This window comes from Herpailurus yagouaroundi, unplaced genomic scaffold (assembly GCF_014898765.1).
Source record: "Herpailurus yagouaroundi ecotype Mexico unplaced genomic scaffold, PumYag 67793, whole genome shotgun sequence".
NCBI classification, from domain to species: Eukaryota; Metazoa; Chordata; class Mammalia; order Carnivora; family Felidae; genus Herpailurus; species Herpailurus yagouaroundi.
In genome coordinates, this window is record NW_024420586.1 from 9,832,141 (window position 1) to 9,848,114 (window position 15,974).

The 15,974-nt window shown below is 41.9% G+C and overlaps 1 protein-coding gene across 1 annotated transcript in view; it reads right to left on the minus strand.

Annotated features, from left to right (window-relative positions):
• The window catches only part of DMD (dystrophin), a 2,039,083-nt gene that overhangs the window by 446,844 nt on the left and 1,576,265 nt on the right, over positions 1-15,974 (minus strand). The gene's annotated exons all lie outside the window — the stretch shown is intronic.

Genomic DNA, 15,974 nt, shown 5'->3' on the forward strand with positions numbered 1-15,974 from the left:
GAGCGAAATCATGCTGGTACAACTGCTGGGTTTGTTCTTAGGTGTTATGAACTCTGGAGGTTGTATTCATCGTGGCGCTGCCTTTTTGGAAGGGAGGGCACATCAGGATTTTGAGTGCAGACTTTCGAGTTTTTCTTTGACACCGTAGCATATAATATGGAATCCTAAAATACAAAAATGTGTCTACCTTGTATGACAATGAATGCAAAGCTCATCGTAAGGCGTTTCAAACCTCAGGCACAACACCTTTAAAGTTCAATTCATTTACCGGGCTGCTTGGCTGTGTTCCTTTTTATAATCACAGCAGCTTCCTACAGAAACAGCGTTAAATGGACCCATTGCAACCCGCCAAGAAATAATTAGCTTCTATCATTTTACCTTATATATTTGTATCTTCCATAACATGGGTCGGCACACACATTCCCTTACTAGTTCAAAAACCATCAGTGAAGTCCAGGTCGGAAACGTAATTAATTTGCCAACTACCTCTACTATAGAGAAAAGATAGCAATTTTCTTAAAGTATTTATTTAATTTTATTAAAAAATCACTTTTATTTCGAAATGGTTGAAGACTCGCAGGAAAGTGCAAATATAGCACAGAGTTCCTGTGTACCCATCACCCAGCTTTTCCCAGCGACAGTATCTTAAATAACTATAGGACAGGGTCGCCTGGGGAGCTAAGTCGGTTAAGCATCTAACTCTCGATCTCGGCTCAGGTCATGATCGGCTCATCTGTGGGACTGAGCCCCACGTCGGTCGGGCTGTGCACTGACAGGGCAGGGCCTGCTTGGGATTCTCTCTCTCTTTCCCTCTGTCTCTCTCTCTGCCCCTCCCCTGCTTGCACACTCTCTCTCTCTCAAAACAAATAAATAAACCTAAAAAAAATAACCATAGCACATGATCAAAGCCAGGAAATTGACATTGGAAGAATGCTATTAAGGGAAATACAGACCTCATTTAGATTTTGCCATTTTTAACGCAAACTCTTTTTAAGACATAATTATTTTCATCTGGTTTAAATGCTAACTCTTCTGTTAGACAAATGTGCTTTATAGCTATTTTAATATCATTCTGAATTGTTCTAAACAATGTTCAATGCAGCACAATTACAAGAATGATTTTTTTTTATCATTTAACTGAGGCAAAACTCTCTGCTTTCTGCTATGGATTAGCTGCCAGAGAAAATTTCAAAATTATTATTTTTTTTTTTAAAAAGGAAAGGAAGCACCTTGATTGAGAGAGCCTGACTTTTTTTTTTTAAATTTTTTTTTCCAACGTTTATTTATTTTTGGGACAGAGAGAGACAGAGCATGAACGGGGGAGGGGCAGAGAGAGAGGGAGACACAGAATCGGAAACAGGCTCCAGGCTCCGAGCCATCAGCCCAGAGCCCGACATGGGGCTCGAACTCACGGACCGCGAGATCGTGACCTGGCTGAAGTCGAACGCTTAACCGACTGCGCCACCCAGGCGCCCCAGAGAGCCTGACTTTTTATCCCCCTTGATAGGCGTATGCTCAATTACTCCTTCGAAATTGTATATGAAGGTTTAGTTCTGCTTCTCTGCTCCCACGACTCAGTTTTGACCAGGCTGTTTCTTAACATCTGGTTCAATATTCACAGCAGATCAGCTTTCAGATACATTTAAAAAAAAAAAACAAACAACAACAACCAGAAATTAGCCGATGCTACATCTACAATCTGGAGGCTCTTTAGAATATTCTGCTGGAAATAAACAAAAATTCCGAAACAAAAAATGCATACTTACAGACAAAAAGATAGGACTTCATATATCTATCGCTTCGTATTGTTCGTCACCGTCCCTATGCTAATAAGTCACTCAAAGAACCAAAACAGCTGGCAGAGTGATGTAGCAAACATAAACAAGTATATGCTTCCGATATATTTTAAATGGTTGTTCATTATTAATTTTTATAAAATGTATTACAATCACATTAATCCCCGTAGTCTCGTATGTTTGTAACGCAGATGTAAGTAATTCAACATGAGTTCACTGTGATTTTACTTCAATTAATACTTGCTTATTGTAAAGCGTTCCTTGCCTTTTGAGGGTATGGCCTTAATGACTACACCTCTTTTGGTGAATGCCAGATTGTTATTAATTCCTATTTTATTCATTATAACAACATCAATCAGGGAAAAGCTCATTTACTATTAATGTGAATGTAACAGGTAATTCCATTCTAATCTATCAGTGATTAATGTTCACTTGGTAAGTAATTACAATATCACATTTCAAAGGGCTAGCATTGGACAACACTCATTTTGTGCGGCCTCTCAAAGAACCACAGCGATTTAGGCTTAGAACTGAAAAGGTTTAAGAGAGGAAATCAACCCGGGGACAAAGACCTCGGAGGCTTCTTATGTGGCCTGGCTGAAGAGAATAATGGTTAAGGAAGAGATGTGCAAAATATATTACTTTTTTTGGGTCAGTTAGTACGCTTCATATACCCTTAGAATTATCACCATTCCATTTGTAAAACAAAGAAAAATGAAACTGATAGAGGTTTCACAAGCCACTGTTCCAGTTCCATGAAAATTCCAGCGAATTTTCAAATTACATGGTTTCCCTGTCCGAAATGACAGGTTAGTTTCAAGGTAAGGAAGAAGTTATATTTAAAAGAAGTAGCTCTTTTGACGTCATAATTTCACGCATAAATTAATCAACATTTAAGTTCTCTAATTTTGGACCAAAATGATCTTTATACTGCAAAACTAAATCGACTAAAAACATATATTGATGATTTGTAGTAATATTACAGTTCTGTCCAATTTTAATAAGCAGTATGCACTCCCATCAGCATCAATAACCAGAGAGATTCCCACACACATTGATGCTTAATATATCATTGGGTTGAACTGGGTCAGTGCTGATCACTGATTTTAAAAATCCTAGGAATGATAAGTTTACCGTAGAACATTAAAGGCTATCTGTGTACATCGGAGATATATGTGTTACACGGGTGGGGCAGGGGAGACATACAAGAACCTCCAAACAACCTTGAAGCACAGGCAGGAGAGATACCATTAATCTTATTTCACAGATGAAGAGATTGACGCTGAGGGCAGCTAAGAGACTTGCCCTAAATCCCACTACGGAGCTTTTACTGGAAGCCAGGGCTTCTAGCTCTTGGTTTTACGTCCTTTCCTCTACCGCCTAGCACCATCCTGCCTCCACTCACTTGTGACAGCTTCTAGAGAACAGAGGTAAGAAAAATAGACAAGGCTTCACTAGTACCCGAATAACTAAAACTATTGGACCAATAAGGAGGCCAGGGGAGAGGAGGTAAAAAAATAAGTCAGGAATGTGGGGATTTTCAAATCCCAGGTCACGCACTCCACGCTTATTCCTCACAGGATTTGAGTTACAAATCCTACCGGCTGGCGGTCTTGGATTTCTGTCGCACTATGAGAGCCACTAAAACTAAGATGGGCCTGGAAGACAGACCCGGCCGATCAGTAGACACAACTGGCCCTGGAGGGTAGCAAAGGGAAGAGAAATTAAGTTGTGTACATGTTTGATCTTGAACAAGTCATTTGCTATTTATTTCATTTATTTCCATCAACAGTGACCTACCGATCAACAGTGAACAATCAATTTCAACAAATCATCACACCTACCACAAATCATGTTATGAATGATGAATAGAAGGAATAACAGAACAAGGCTATTGCCTTCAAGAAGTTCACAACACATAAATATTTGAAAGCAGGTTCCAATGGGCATGCCACAACACATGGTGTGCTTAGGTTTTAGGCACCTGGCTGTGGATCACCCTCAGCCTTGGGACATAAAGGCAGGTACCGAGGAGTCTGGAGCCCCCCGGCCCTGAGACACCTCATCTGCTTACTATGACGTCACAATGACTGGGGAGTGCTGCAAACAAGTCTGGGCTTTTTTTATGGAAAGGAGGGAATGTGGATCTCAGCTGGGGGAGAGCTGGGACTTTGGGAGAAGATATTTCTAAGAAGAAGGATGATAAATCGAAGCTTAAACCATAAGATAGGCAAGAGTCCTGGTGAACATTTCAGCCAGTGGAGAAAACAATGAATCCAAGAGCATTAAGACTCGTCCAGATGAGCACGCTTCAAATTGCTTGCTACAAATGCAAAGAGTGTGCTACAGCTTTGGGGGATCATTTGTCTTCCTCCTCTACCTTTGTCTGCCCCAAATTCCACCCATTGGCCAAATGCCTCCTTCCCTGGGACGTTCTCATTTTTGCAGCCTCTGGCTCCCTTAGATCACCTACACCCACATTTCCCCAAATGGGGTTTGCCTAATCCTATAAGTAGGGAGCTGATCTGTAGCGTTGCACAGAACCGTTCACATTGTAATATTTATTTTCATGTGGACGTCTTATTACAAAAAAACCCACACCAGCACATCAAACTATAATGTTACAGGTATTATCACTTGAAGCTCAAAGCAAAAAAAAAAAAAAAAAGCTAATTTTAAGAAAAACATTAAATAATAGTATAGATGTTACTGAAAATACTGGACAATGAACGTATTTTATTTTCCTTTTACTGCTGTAACAAACTACCACTTAGCAGCTTAGGACCAAACAGATTTTATGAGCCTACAGTTCCGGAAGTCAAAAGTCTTCAGACCCATTTCAATGGGTCTCCTGGACTAAAATCAAAGGGTAGGTAGGACCGTGTTCCTTCTGAAGAAGCTAGAGGAGAATCTGTTTCCTTGTCCTTTCCAGCTATGGGAGGTCACCCACACTGTCTGGCTAGGGTCTCCTTCCTTCGGAGTCAGCAGAGTGGAATCTTCCTGTCCCTCCCTGTCTCTGACCCCCACTCTCTTGCTTCCCTCTTTGGTTTATGAGGACCCTGGGATTATACTTTGCCCACCCACGTAACCCAGTATCATTTCCCTGTCCCAGGATTACCTGATTGGCAACGTTGGTTCCGTCAGCAATTATAATCCCCCCTTGCCATGTACCATAGCATATTCTCGAGCGTGGGGATTTGGATGTGAACATTGTCGGGAGGCCCCATTTAAATCAAGCCACAAGCCAGTGAGCTAAAGAAATAGCTATTGTGTTAAGCTGTTGAGTGTTGGGGTGGCCTGTGCCATAGCATTATCGTGGCAACTGATACTTAACACAGACCTTAAGTGATAATTTTGACAGGTAAACTAGTAAAGCAAAAACAGAGCTCACCAGAGACTGGCACCATTAGATCATAATTGAAAGGGCATGTTAACAACCAAAACCATCACAAGAACACGATCTCAGGGCAAAGGCAGACTTTCCTAAGAAAGGCGGGGGACAGGCTTCCATCATTTCTTTGTCTACTCCCTCCCCTCCTCTCTCTTTCACTCGTCATACTTCTCACTTCTGTGCTGATTGAGGAAATCTCCACAGATCATCTGCATTGGAGAACTTCCGCCTGTACACTACTTAATGTAATGCTGTGCACACCCTAAACCCTCAAGAATGTTGTTCGATGAGCAATCACAGTGCGAATGGAGCCATTCACAATGGTGTGTTACTAATTCTGGAACCCAATAAGGTGGTCATTGCTGCGTACTGTCATAAAAACTTACGGAAAAGAAACATTTTATATGGAAGATACCGTATTCTCTGTTATTTTAGCAATACTACTGAAGCGTATTAAAGTCATGCTGTGACTTTGTAGAAAGCTATGCCTTACTAATTTAGAAGGACACAGTGACTCCATGTTGACTGGCTTGGAAGTGGGCTTACCATGTTGTTTTGGCTCTTTTTAATTCTCACCTGCCAGTCTGAGAGTTTTCTTTAAAATGGTAATGATAACAAATGAATCAATAAAGTATTACGGGGATTTAATGTAAAAGGAACTAAAAAAATCCAATTTCCAAACTGCCAGACCTATTTAGCACATGTCATAGTATAGCTTAACCCGTGGTGCATTCACAAAATACAGGTCAAAGTTAAATTTTATAAAGATGGAGAAGAAACAGTCCTCACAAACCATTTCACTGGAATAGACAACCTTAGGCTTATTGCCAGACCCTTTAATTAAAACAATTCTTCCTGATGGTCTATGTCCAATCAGGTACAGTAGAATATTAATAAAATGTGTTTTACATTCTCTGGTTTGCTTTTTAATGGATATTTCAATGAATTGAATTTGAAAGCCGTCAATTTATATTGTTTTAACAAAAACAAGTTTACGTTGCTTTCTCATACAGAAACGTCTATGTTATTTAAAAAAACTTGTTTAATGTTTTTATTTTATTTTTGAGAAAAAGACAGAGTATGAGCAGGGGAGGGGCAGAGAGAGGGGGAGACACAGAATCTGAAGTGGGCTCCAGGCTCCGAGCTGTCAGCACAGAGCCCGACGCGGGGCTCCAACTCGTGAACCGTGAGATCACGACCCGAGCCGAAGTCGGACTCTTAACCGACTGAGCCACCCAGGCGTCCCAGAAACATCTATATTATTTAAAAAAAAAAACAAAACATACTATTTAAAGGTAAGATTACCAGAATATTAAAAACTAATCCTATAAAGAGGGATGATAGTTGGATGTTATAAGGCAAAAATGGTAAAATGCTAATGGCAAATTATAGGTGGTGGGTATACAAATGCTCACTATAAAAATCAGCTTTGACATATAATTAAACTTTTTTTTTCTAGAGAGAGAGGGGGCACAAGAGAGCGAGGGGCTGAGAGAGGGAGAGGGAGAGAGAGAGAAGCAGGGCACACCCGAAGTGAGGCTCACCCCATGCGAAGGCTCGAGCTCACCCGATGCGGGACTTGAACTCACTTAACCGTGAGACCATGACCTGAGCTGAAGTCAGATGCTTAACTGACTGAGCCACCCAGGTGCCCCTTTAATTAAATATTTTTATATCAAAAAGTTAGAAAAAAATTAATCCTGAATTGCAAATATGATATCCGTATGTATTTTTATGTTGGTACTGCCATTTTTGTTGGCTTTCCCTTTTCTATAGGCATGATCCATAGCCATTTAACTTTGAAATATCTGAATAACAGTCTTTCGGGGCATGTTCATCTTGTTTGCCTTAATGGCTGAGAGATGTGACAGCCCCTGTGGACCAGAAGTCTGTTCTACAATTTGAGATTACTTCGAAGAATATATAAAAATTAGTTGGGCTGAAGAGGGGAGGTTAAGTGGAGGTCTTCCTAGCACACAAGAGTATGAAGACAAAAGCTGAGTAGTGTCCAGGTAGCCTTGAATTGTTTGCTATATCTCTCCCTCAGAAGGACTCAAAGAAACAGGGTCATGGAAAAACTGTATCAGGAATGGCCTCGAATGCTACTCTAAGGACGTGCGAACTCATCTTAAAGGTACTGAAGAGTTTGAAACACAGGTGTGGAGGTGACAGGGTCAGCCTTCATGTGAGACGACGAAGTGAAACTAGATGCACAAAGACCAGTTTAGAGTCTACTCGAGTTTTCTAGGTGCAAGTACTACAATAACATCATCGACAACAATCGTAGTACCTGTTCTTTCTTGGTTGCATTTCACATACCTGACTCTCTCTGCATGGAAAACGCAGTGAAGTTGCAGGATCCAAAATCAACCTACAAAAATCACTTGTTTCTTTACGCTAATAACACACACCCTGGTAAGGAAATTTGAGAAACCAATTCCATCTACAGTATCAGCAAAAAGAATAAAACACTTCGGAATAAATTTATGTAGGGGAATGAAAGACGTACACCCTGAAAACTACAAAACATTAATGATAGAAATTAGAGAAGACACAAGAAGAAAAAAATGGAAAGACACCCATGTTCATGGATAGGAAGACTTAATATTGATAAGATGTCCATACTACCCAAAGTGATCTACAGCTTCGGGGCAGTCCCTATCAAGATCCCAATGCCATTTTGTACAGAAATTGAAAAAAAAAATTCTAAAATTCATATGGAACCAAAAAAGACCCTCAATAGTCAGAAAAATCTTGAAAAAGATGACTAAAGCTAGAGGCATCTCACTTCCTAATTTCAAAATATGTTACAAAGCTACAGTAATTAAATGGCACTGGCATAAAGACATACAGACCAATGGAACGGAAGAAAGAGCCCAGAAATAAATCCATACTGACCTACCACAAGAGTACCCCGGATCTACAATGGGGAAAGGATAGTGACGTCAACATATGCTGGGAAAACTGGATATCCACGTGCAAAAGAATGAGCCTGGACCCTTATCTAACACTATACACAAAATTCAACTCAAAATGGATTAAAGATTTAAATGTAAGACCTGAAACTGTAAAACTCCTAGAAGAAAACGTAGGGGAAAAGCTTCATGACGTTGGTCTTGGCACTGATTTCATGGATATGAAACCGAAAGCACAGGCAACAAAAGCAAAAACAGAAAAGTGAACTATCTCATTCACTCCTTTCAGTCAGCCAACACAAACATTTTAGGAGGAAAGTGAGACTCGAAGGAATTAAGAAATTTGCCTAAGGCTACAAGATTTAAATCAGGTGTGCTTGACTCAACAGTGATAAACATCTGGAAACGAGGGACAGTCAGAAAAAAGTCTGCTTCAGGAGAGATTTTAGGATGCCAAATCAGCAATATTTCGTGTCAGAGCAGATGCGTATACAAGAGAGAAGTCAGGCTGGACCCAGAAGCTCCTGACTTAGAAAACTGGGTCATTTTCTGAAAGAGAAAAGAGAAGTAAATGTCCACATTTACTAGGGATTTCAGTTTGGGACATGAGAATTGTGAAATGACTACGGGCAGGAGTAAGCTTCCAAATATTTAACATCCGCAATAGCAAAAGCCCGACCAGTCGGAGCACACACTAGCCGGGGCACCCTACCTGTGCTTATCACTGCCTATCAGTCCTGTGGCCCGGATATAGAGGTTCATCGGGGAGTTGCAGACATAAATATGGAATGAACCCCCAGAGAAAGATACAGGAAGCAGATAATGATTCGGGGCTCGTCCGCTCATAGGTACTAAATGGAGCTTCTGATGAAGATGTGATCGTGAAAAGGGCAAGGGGTGGAAGGCGGCGAAAGGCTGAGGATGGGGTCTGCGGAACATCCACGCTTGTGGGAGAGGCAGGGCGTGAATCACCCGTGAGGGAGACGGAACAAGAGGCGGATAGGTCAGATCTGAAAACCTGGGTAAGAGGATGCCAAGGAACTCAAAAAGGAAAGAATTACACAGAGAGACTGAGTCGGGTGATGTGGCAAGGGGGGGAGGACATCGATTGCCCCGGTGACAGCAGTTGGATTGGCAGGGAGGAGTAATAAGCAGCTAATAGGGGTTACCTGACCAAATTGTCGACGACGGAAGGGCGCGGGAGAAGAGCAGTGTTGAGGTTGAGACGTGTGTTTGTTAACTAGGAGGAAGGGCACTAACGGGTAAACTGACAGCAAACAGTCAGCAGGAAGGTGGCCTGAAAGTTACGGTGGAAGGGGATTCTGATGGAACAAAGCTCTGAGGAGATGGAATTCAGAACAGGGTTACACTCACATCCTTTCCATATCCTACTAGTCACACAGCAGCCAGAGTGACTGTGTAGAAGAAAAATAAACATACATCACAAATGTGTCAGCTGGTTTCCCAATGAGAATGTAAACTCTAGAGGGTGGGAACCCGTCCGCCAAGTCAAGGGCTGGGGGAGGGGAGACGTGCAAATAGAAGTAGGATGAATGAAGAACAGAGTGTGTCTGCAGGGGAGGCCGGGAGTCCCTAGTCTCCTGTGTGCTTTGGGAAGAAATCGCCCATGTAAGGAATTTGGAGGTTTTTCCTTTGTGACTGTGACAGACCTGCCTTGTTGAACCAGTCTAAGAAACTTCTGGTTACTCCATTTCTCCTTCTTTCTTTTCTTTTTTTTTTTTTTTTTTCCAACGTTTATTTATTTTGGGGACAGAGAGAGACAGAGCATGAACGGGGGAGGGGCAGAGAGAGAGGGAGACACAGAATCGGAAACAGGCTCCAGGCTCTGAGCCATCAGCCCAGAGCCTGACGCGGGGCTCGAACTCACGGACGGCGAGATCGTGACCTGGCTGAAGTCGGACGCTCAACCGACTGTGCCACCCAGGCGCCCCTCTCCTTCTTTCTTAACACCACGAACAACTTAATATTTAGCTTCTTCTTTTTTTTTTTTTTTAATTTCTTCCTCCCTACTCATCCTTACCTCCAAAACCAATCAAGGCTTTTTTCAAAGTATCCCTCATGACTGCCATGAACATAAATTGAACCTTAGATTTGCTGGTGCTAATTTAGCCTACGAGAAACTACCGACCAAATTAAACCAAAATAACTCGTTATGCCCCATTATGTAGGAGACTTTGCTAGACTAATTTTTTTTAAAGTATTTATCTATTTTGAGAGAGAGAGAGAGAGAGAGAGAGAGAGTGAGTAGGGGAGAAGCAGAGAGAGGGGGAGACAGAAAATCCCAAGCCCACATGGGGCTCGATCTCATGAACTGTGAGATCGTGACCTGAGCTGAAATCAAGAGTCAGGCACTTAACCGACTGGACCACGCAGGCGCCCCGGGACTAAATTTTTTAAATGATATTTTAATTAGTGGCTCACCAAGTGTGGTCCTTGACCAGCAACAACAGCTATTCCCCGAGAATGTGATAATACAGATTCTGTGGCTCCACCCAAACCTAAGTGATCACACATTTTGATGTCTCTTTCTCCATCAAAATGTCTTCAGTGATGAAAGTCACGGCAGAAAATTCATGCATCTAGTTTTCCTTCGTGCAACGGTTCTCAGTAACAGTCCAGTAACCTCCATCTCAACTGGAAACTTGTTAGCAATGCAGATTATCAGTCCCACCCCAGCCCTAAACTGAATCTGAAATTCGGGGGGTGGGACCCTTCCTTGTGTGACTTATCAAGTCCCTCAAGTAGTTCCCCATGTAAGTTCAAGTTTAACCTAAAATAATGAATTTATGGCCTTTAACTGATTATATCCAGAACACAACTAGGGCAGGGGAATAAATAAAACCAGGTGGCCTCTTTGTCAAAAAAAGGTAGAATTCCAGGGCCACAGAAATCTCCGACATGGATCAGATAAAATCCACGCATAATGCGATAGCAAGTAAAAAAACGACTGAAAATGACCGAAGGGAACCTGAAATAGCACATCGTGTTTGAAATCGTATTTTTTTAAAAGCTATGTCTGTGCTGAATCTCAGAACCCTCCTTCCTGCGTGCTAGTTTGAGGGGCAATTTATCTGTGACACAAGCGTCACCTGCATTTATATTAATATGAAAGGCTTCTTGCCCCGAGAAGGTAACACCTTGCATTTAGGAAACTAAATTCCAACGGGAGAGATAGGTCTTCCATGAAAATGTTACCCTCTGAAAATCTTCCCCTGACTATTCCCATCTGCCTTGTTGATGGCAAAATTGTGGCGGGTGGGGGGACGGAGGGGGCAGGGAATCTTCTGAATGGGATCCAGAGCTTCCCCAAAGACAGGATGACAAGTTTGTCACCATAGAGCGCCTATTTTCCAGGAATCTCGGAATCACCTTTGAGTCAAGACATTTCTCACAGGCTTTCTGAGGAAGTGGGATTTGTATAGGCATCTGTCTGAGAGGACTGTCAGGTAAAAAGGCACCGAAAACACACTGACCAGGAACGCATTCATTCAAATGAATGTTTGTCCTTTAATGTAGTTGTAGTGAGTAACGTTATAATTTAAGAACTAAACGCCTCCTTTGAAACTGCCTTGGAAGAGTTTCCAATAACAGAAGAAATTCCAGTAGGTATGCAATTTTTTATTTTTTATTTTTATTTATTTAAAAAAGTTTTGTAACGTTTATTTATTTTTGAGACTGAGAGAGGCAGAGCATGAACGGGGGAGGGGCAGAGAGAGGGAGACACAGAACCGGAAGCAGGCTCCAGGCTCCGAGCCATCAGCCCAGAGCCCGACGCGGGGCTCGAACTCACAGACCGCGACATGGTGACCTGAGCTGAAGTCGGATGTTTAACCGACTGAGCCACCCAGGCGCCCCGGTATGCAATTTTTTAAAGACTTGATTGCATCTAGGTCTATCATTTATTTATTTCATAAACCATAAGAGGCTTTGAAGACTGATGCAAAAAATCAATTCCACCCTCAAAATAGGAAAATTCGCTACCTCTGAAAACATTAAAAAAGAAGAAACCGCAGCACTGGAAAGCCCCTGAAAGAGGAGTGCCAAGATGGTCGGGGTGGTAACGACATCCCGGAAATAATTTGGCAGCCTCCTAAGGCGACTAATTAGACGCGAAATTTTTTATTTAAAAAATCGGTTGCATTACTTTAGTTGTTTATTAAAGTATGTGTTTATGACTGTAATGAATTATGCAGCAGTTAACGCACGGGGGGCAAAGCCAGCGCAGTCATTCGGAAGCATGTCTCATGTTGGCTGTGAATGTCTTCTCTCCTTGGCCTCCTCAGGCCCTTAGAAGTTTCCCGAACCCCTTCTGTGGGTTCTTCTCCCTCCTCTATTCTAAAGGGTCATTGGAGCTTGGGCTTTAGTCTTTTTTCCTTTTCTTGGTACACAGACACCCCCCTACCCGGCAGGCGCTCCCCAGATTTCAATTATCGTTTTGATACAGATGATCTCGCAAGTCTTTATCTCTAGCCTAATGTTCTATGCTGAACTTCCCAGCTGCACAGCCAACTACCCAGGAATATTCCGTGAATTTTGCTCCTTTCGGATATTCCCCAAACTGTACATATCCTAAATCCGCGTTTTTAAAGTGGATCCCTGGCCAGCAGCAGCACAGCAGCACAGGAGAACTTTTTCAAAAATGCAAATTTTCTGTGCCGGCCCCAGACCTCCAGAGTCAGGAAACTTCGAGGGTGAGGCTGTCACCTGCGTATTAACAAGGCTTCAAGTGATTCCAGCGGAGCTCACTTTGAGAGCCACTGTCCTAAGTTGCATACAACATCTACCCTGAGTATTAATCATGCTTTGTTTATTTTCTCTATTTCATCACGCTTTGACATCTTGGGGGCCTTGGTGGCCGGGAAGAGACCGCCCCTCCCAAGCGGAACGAATGCCAAGAGATAGCGGATGACTGCCTTGCGATTGTACCTTTGATTTGCAAAGCCCACATCCCCAGTCGCCTCCTTTATTTAACTCTCGCACACCAAGCCACAATTTCCAAGGCCAGATACTGGACATCAAGACACCCGCTAGCCCGGAGCCTGCTGAAATTATTCAAACGATCCAATCCTAAACTTGCCCAAACTTGCCCACCCGGCCCCACCGATTTCTTCACAGGGAAAGAAACCTCAATAAAGGAGAAACCATGCTTTCTCCTTTGCTCCCTCTGCCTCCTGAATGACCCCAGTTCTTCCCCTTGTAACCTTGCAAAGCGTGACATGTCCCCCTTCTCCTGGAAATTGTGAGTAATAAAACTTCCTTCATGGCAGTGACTTGTCTCTGCCGTCACTCAGTCACCTCTATAAATTAAATCCCAAGTACAACTAAAACACGCTGCCCCTTCGAACACACTCTAAGCCTTGGGTTCCCTAGTACAGTGGACGCCTCCAGCTGTCCAACCAGAAACCTTGGCTTCTTCCTTTCCCTTAACCCTTCACATTAATCCGTTACATAACATGGCAAAGTCTAGCTTCAAACAACAACAATAAAACCCAAAGTAACCGAACCTTGGAACCAATTCCCATCTTTCCAGCACTTACAGCACTGTGTCCCATCTGGCTTTCCTAAGTCCTCTCGTGAAGGATATTGTCATCTCAGAGCTCTTGCCCCTCCCACCTCATTCCAGTTTTCATTTTATATGAGGTCACTCCTCTGCTTAACAAATACACAAACAAACTTTAAGTGGTTTACCATTGCTACCCAAGGAAAACCTAAAAAAAAAACCCTTTCGGACACTTGCTCACTTTCCAGCTTCCTTTCTTCCCCTCCAAACTCCAGACTTACCAAGGTGCAATCATCTCAAAATCGCTTTCCCATGACTTTAGAGCGTGCACAGCATGCTGGCCGGCTTAGCCCGCTCTTCAAACCTTCCCCCCACCTGAGAAACTCATCTTGTAGATATCAAGGCAGATGTCCCAAACCCCTCAAGGCTGAGCTGTTATACCATTTCATGTCCCATCTCATCCCACTTCCCGCCATCTTCCTGGAGTTGCTGTCCTTGGTAAAATCAGAAAAGGAAAGGGGGTAGGAGCGAGAGGCAGGCATCAGGGGAGACAGAAATGAATTCCCGCCATTCTTAATAGAAAGTCTGAAGGCATTTTCAACAAGTCAAATAACTGTAAACAGTTTCGCAAATCACCTTCGGAACGGATGACATGTGTGTCCACCTATTTACCTGATGGTTTGTTCTAAGCGGACTCCTGTTGAGCCATCTTGTTTTCCATAGTCTCATTCTAAGCAATGTTATCGTAAAACCAACTGTTTATGGTACAAGCTACATTTTTCTAAAACACATTAAATAAATACTTAATTATTAAAATTTGTAAAAGTATCCAACCATGTACCATGTAATAATACTCCACTTTCATTACTCTAGTGGGAAGTGAACACTTGGGGGAAAGAATTGTTATAAATGACAAGTAATGCATGCAAGCATATTAAAAATTAAATTAGATAGCTTAGGAAATTAATTATAATTTATAATATTTCCCCCGTGGTAAATTTATTCCAAATCCCAAACATCTGAATTATAAACCAACTTTTGGGGGGGAAAAAAAACTACTTATAAATGAGAAGGCACCTGATAATTGATACATACTTAGCAAATGAACAATTGAATTTATTTTGCTGATTCACAATTCACAAGTAATCTTGAGGTCAGGTTTCTGATCGCTCATTAGTACCTGTTTTCCAAAGTGTTGATACTTCAGTTTTACTTTGAAAGGCTGCCTATGATCCTTCCAATGCAAAATGGTCCCAGTGGCCTTGCAAAGGTAGCTAGGATTACCTGAAAATCAAGGACTTAGCCACAAGGGCATTTTCTGGCTAAGTCACCAAGAGTGAAGGAACTTTCAGTAACTTAACAAATGTGAGACGTATTTTCAAAGTAGCATCTCCGTGATAGAACCCCATGGATAGACTAAACCAGGTTTCCATAAAAAAAAAAAAAAGGTTTTCATTCTAGTTATCAATTTTAGTCTTCTATCTTGTTCTTAATCTTGTTCTTAAAGACTGTTTTCTTATCACAAAGTTCTCAAAATATCACCCATACCCAAACAAAGACATACTTGAGACAGTATCGTCACAGGTGATAAATGACTATGGTTTTTGTGCTTCTAAAACAGGCTTGAAAATGACCTGTATTTTGCATTATGTGCATCATAAACTTCTAATTGCTCTTTCAGAGTATTCCATAAAAAAGAATGTTCTGACAGTCTTTAAGAACAGTATAGCATTAAAACTGAAGCCCTCAGAGATGGTAAGATAGAATACTTAAAATCTGTAGACTACATTTGGAAATGCTCCCAAGGCTAGCAGTGAAGAATTACTTATCAGTGAAAGTCTGGAGGTCCTTTGCTTTTTGGATTAATGGAAATCTCTAGAACTGTACTTTCTAATATGGTAATCATTGGCCACATATGAGCGCTGAGCACTTGAAACGTGGCTGGTCTGAATGGAGATGTGCTCTAGGAGGGAAAAAGACAAGACTAAAACATATGGAAAGAACACTGCAGTGATAACTTTTATAAGGATTACATGTTCCAACGATAATCTTTTAGGCATGTTAGGTTACATGCAACATATTATTACAATTGGTTTCATCTCTTCATGTTTACTTTTTTTAGCATAGCTACTAGAGGATTCAAAAAAATTGTGTTTATAGGTATTTTTGAGAGATAGAGTGAGACAGTGTATGAGTGGGGGAGGGGCAGAAAGAGAAGAAGACATGGAATCCGAAGTAGGCTCCAGGCTCTGAGCTGTCAGCACGGAGCCCAACGTAGGGCTCGAACCCACCAACCATGAGATCATGACCTGAGCTGAAGTCGGACACTCAACCGACTGAGCCACCCAGTC